Here is a 5,000-nt window from a genome sequence, read left to right as displayed (position 1 = left end):
TGCCTATATACGTACGAGCGAATGATGGGCGCTTCGTCGGCGTTTGTCGCGGTCCTATGAATATTGAGAAATTTTACGTACGTCTAACAGTCTTCGAGAGAGATGGAAATCGTGTCGAACTAGCGTGAGTGTGGAAGGCGGTGTCGTGTGTCGTATATGTTTTATATACGTCCGCCGTCTGAAACACCGCTTCGAAGCGGTGACAAAATCTTTTTCGGGACGATTCGTATCCGTAGAACTATCGAGATTTCACTGGTACATTTTCAACGCGCTCCCGACGTCGCCTGAAATGAAACGAGATGGTTTAACCCACGAAAGCGTACTACACGAGTCTGTCCTATGTGAAGACTGTGTACAGAGATCGAACGAACGCATGAAAGAAATTGAACGAAAGAACACATAACCCGCAAAAATATAGAGTAGAATTGTGACCGTTGCTTCGAATTTGAATTTATATGTATATATATATCATAGCCCCAGGGAGTGGAACCTATGAGTGTGAAGGATGTCTCTTACCGTTATGTTGCCAGAGGAAAAAAAGTCTCTCTCTTCGTACGACACATTTGTGTACGAATTGTATCGATGGCTATATAGATCCGATGTTGCACATATTCTGAGTAAAGAACACCCCACCCGGGTTACCGTCCTAAAACTCTTCTATTGGTGTGGCTATGATGTGTGTGTCAACGCAATCGCGAGTCTGGTTCTACGGGAAAACCGTTTGTCGGTCGCCCCATATATCTTTTTGTTCTCTTCAAATGATCGAATAGCGAAACCGCACGAGATCAATCGGTCGTCTAGTCCCCGAAAGTACTTTTCGGACGGACGTTAAAGTTATACCGATTGTAATCGTCTTGCGAGTGTTTCGAAGATCTATATTTGGAGAGGATATCGAATTTTATAAAAGATATATTGGTGAGGCGCGATAAACGGTTTTTTTTTTTGCTTTAAGGGTTTTTTGTGTTTTTTTATTTTTTTTTTTTTTTTGTGTTGCTCTGTACACGTTTCGCAAAATGCTTTCGGGGGGGGAAGCTCTGAAAAAATTTTTTTTCACGTTCCGACGACCTCAGAGTAGGCGAGATTACCCGCTGAATTTAAGCATATTACTAAGCGGAGGAAAAGAAACTAACCAGGATTTCCTTAGTAGCGGCGAGCGAACAGGAATTAGCCCAGCACTGAATCCCGCGGAGTTCCGCCGTTGGGAAATGTAGTGTTCAGGAGGGTCAATTTATCCCGTAACGTCGCAACCGCGTCCAAGTCCATCTTGAATGGGGCCATTTATCCATAGAGGGTGCCAGGCCCGTAGCGACCGGTACGCGTTTCGGGAGGACCTCTCCTTAGAGTCGGGTTGCTTGAGAGTGCAGCCCTAAGTGGGTGGTAAACTCCATCTAAGGCTAAATATGACCACGAGACCGATAGCGAACAAGTACCGTGAGGGAAAGTTGAAAAGAACTTTGAAGAGAGAGTTCAAGAGTACGTGAAACCGTTCAGGGGTAAACCTGAGAAACCCAAAAGATCGAATGGGGAGATTCATCGATAACGAGGCTCGGCTTCCGTTGGCGTGCGATACCCCGAATGGTTCCCTTCGTGGATGCCAATGCGAGGGCACACCGTCTTCGGCAAATGTTCCGGCAACGTAGTCGTGCACTTCTCCCCTTGTAGAACGTCGCGACCCGTTGCGTGTCGGTCTACGGCACGAGTTGTTGACTGTCGGCGTCGTCTTCGCGCGTACACGACAGACGCTCGATCGCCCGGCCGGCTGCGTGACGGTACACTATTTTACGGTATGGGCCGCAACTTGCTCCATTTTCGAATGTATTTGCGTTCAGGCCCGCCGCAAGCTCGGTTAGTAAATTACCCGGATGGTACGGACCTGGTGCCGGCTCCGGGCCTAGCCAGCTGTTGGCAGGCGGTGTCCTCGAACTGGCCAACCTTTTTTGAACAACATTACCGGTCAGCGACGCTACTGCTTTGGGTACTTTCAGGACCCGTCTTGAAACACGGACCAAGGAGTCTAACATGTGCGCGAGTCATTGGGACTCGATTAAACCTAAAGGCATAATGAAAGTGAAAGTTGACCTTTGCGTCGACCGAGGGAGGATGGGCCGCGTCACGATGCGGCCTCGCACTCCCGGGGCGTCTCGTTGTCATAGCGAGAAGAGGCGCACCCAGAGCGTACACGTTGGGACCCGAAAGATGGTGAACTATGCCTGGTCAGGACGAAGTCAGGGGAAACCCTGATGGAGGTCCGTAGCGATTCTGACGTGCAAATCGATCGTCGGAACTGGGTATAGGGGCGAAAGACTAATCGAACCATCTAGTAGCTGGTTCCCTCCGAAGTTTCCCTCAGGATAGCTGGCACTCGCTCGTTCTTTTCAATGGACGTTTGCGAGTCTCATCTGGTAAAGCGAATGATTAGAGGCCTTGGGGCCGAACGACCTCAACCTATTCTCAAACTTTAAATGGGTGAGAACTTTGGCTTGCTTGAATTATGAAGCCAAGAGAGAAAATTTTTTTTTATTATATTATTATTATTACGATGGCATTATATAGAGAGATAAAAATGTGGATCAGAGTGCCAAGTGGGCCATTTTTGGTAAGCAGAAACTGGCGCTGTGGATGAACCAAACGTAGAGTTAAGGCGCCTAAGTCGACGCTTATGGGATACCATGAAAGGCGTTGGTTGCTTAAGACAGCAGGACGGTGGCCATGGAAGTCGGAATCCGCTAAGGAGTGTGTAACAACTCACCTGCCGAAGCAACTAGCCCTGAAAATGGATGGCGCTGAAGCGTCGCGCCTATACTCCACCGTCAGTGGTATGTGTGAAGCGGGGCAATTTATTGTCCTCTATGAAGCTCTGACGAGTAGGAGGGTCGCGACGGTGTGCGCAGAAGGGTCTGGGCGTGAGCCTGCCTGGAGCCGCCGTCGGCGCAGATCTTGGTGGTAGTAGCAAATACTCCAGCGAGGCCCTGGAGGACTGACGTGGAGAAGGGTTTCGTGTGAACAGCCGTTGCACACGAGTCAGTCGATCCTAAGCCCTAAGAGAAATCCTATGTAGATGAGGTGTCCTAAGACGTTAAACACTTGTAAAAAAACCGCAGCTATTTTATTTTATTTTTTTATTATTATATAAATCGCAGCATATTTTGTTATTATATACATGCACAAAAAACACCCATTGGGCGAAAGGGAATCCGGTTTCTATTCCGGAACCCGGCAGCGGAACCGCATACCATTCGGGCCCTCGTAAGAGTGTTCGTCGGGGTAACCCAAAATGACCTGGAGACGCCGTCGGGAGATCCGGGGAGAGTTTTCTTTTCTGTATAAGCGTTCGAGTTCCCTGGAAACCTCTAGCAGGGAGATAGGGTTTGGAACGCGAAGAGCACCGCAGTTGCGGCGGTGTCCGGATCATCCCCTCGGACCTTGAAAATCCAGGAGAGGGCCACGTGGAGGTGTCGCGCCGGTTCGTACCCATATCCGCAGCAGGTCTCCAAGGTAAAGAGCCTCTAGTCGATAGATTAATGTAGGTAAGGGAAGTCGCAAATTGGATCCGTAACTTCGGGATAAGGATTGGCTCTGAGGAGCGGGGCGTGTCGGGCTTGGTCGGGAAGCGGGTCTGGCTGACGTGCCGGGCCTGGGCGAGGTGAACGGCTCTCGTGGCTGGGATCCGAGCTCGGTCCCGTGCCTTGGCCTCCCGCGGATCTCCTTGCTGCGAGGCTTCCGTGGCGTTTCCCATCGGTGCGGTCGTCCTCTTCGGCCGCCATTCAACGCTCAGCTCAGAACTGGCACGGACTAGGGGAATCCGACTGTCTAATTAAAACAAAGCATTGCGATGGCCCCCACGGGTGTTGACGCAATGTGATTTCTGCCCAGTGCTCTGAATGTCAACGTGAAGAAATTCAAAAAAGCGCGGGTAAACGGCGGGAGTAACTATGACTCTCTTAAGGTAGCCAAATGCCTCGTCATCTAATTAGTGACGCGCATGAATGGATTAACGAGATTCCCATCTGTCCCTATCTACTGGCGGTGGCGGTCTGTGGCCACCCAGGGCGGGAGATAACCCCCGAACTAGCCCTCGCGTAGGAGGGTTGATCGGCCGAGTCGATGGGTGTATCGCGATGAAGGCATTAGAGACCGTCAGTGCGTCGTACATGTAGTACTTCGCATAATGGCGAGGCCCTGATTTAGCATACGGGCTGTGGCGTGTTCTTTGTACAGCACTGTATGTGCTGTATGACTTCCGACTGGGGAACTGTTGTCACTCGTGGCATCAGTTCCCCAGTTTACGTTAAACGGTTTTTCAGACCGTTTTCCGTGGGCGGAACACGCCACTAGACAACACTCCGCTGGGCTCAGGAATACATGGGATGCAATCAATCCCCTGGGCAACCCAGGCCGCAAGGGGCAAACGTGCCCTAGCCACACTTGAGCCTCCACGAAAAAGGTACCGCTGGATAGCTCGTGTTCTTAAATACGCAGCGAACTGAACGAAGTGTGGTGGAGAGGAAGAGGCAGCCTCTCCGACTGCTGTTCTCCCACGTGTTTGCCGTGCGTGGCGACCCTTGTCGTCGGAAAAGAGGATCCTGGGATCTGAGGGGGCCCTCTCCTGCGGGTGAGACGTCCCCAACACGTACCTTTGGCCTCTGCTTCGGCTAGATGGGCGGCTGGACGAGAAAAGCAGCCTGGTCCAGTCAATCGGCTTGGAACGACCACACGCTTCGGGCAAGTGGGTTCTGCTGGGCGAGACGCGGGCTGGGTAAGGAAACCGACCCAGCCAGCAGACTATATTCGGTGCGTAGCCCTAACCCAGCCTTTGGCGGGTTCCAAATTGTGTGGGTCGGTGTGGCCGGGGAGCGCACTGGATGAAAGACCAAGACACATTATGGGTCTTAATAAAATTAATGAACAAAAAACTAAGCGTCCAAAGACGACGGGTCCAGCTCCTACTCGGAGTGAAGCCGTCGCCGCAGACGCGGGAACTGCAAATGCAGCTGTCAGTC

General features: G+C 51.3%; 1 pseudogene; it reads left to right on the top strand.

Moving 5' to 3' along the window:
* Positions 1-1,061: 1,061 nt before the first annotated feature.
* Positions 1,062-4,051, top strand: LOC143263759 (large subunit ribosomal RNA; annotated as a pseudogene).
* Positions 4,052-5,000: the final 949 nt, after the last annotated feature.

This window comes from Megalopta genalis, unplaced genomic scaffold (assembly GCF_051020955.1).
Source record: "Megalopta genalis isolate 19385.01 unplaced genomic scaffold, iyMegGena1_principal scaffold1445, whole genome shotgun sequence".
NCBI classification, from domain to species: Eukaryota; Metazoa; Arthropoda; class Insecta; order Hymenoptera; family Halictidae; genus Megalopta; species Megalopta genalis.
Note: the sequence above shows the minus strand (reverse complement) of the source record. Positions and strands in the feature narration are given on the sequence as shown.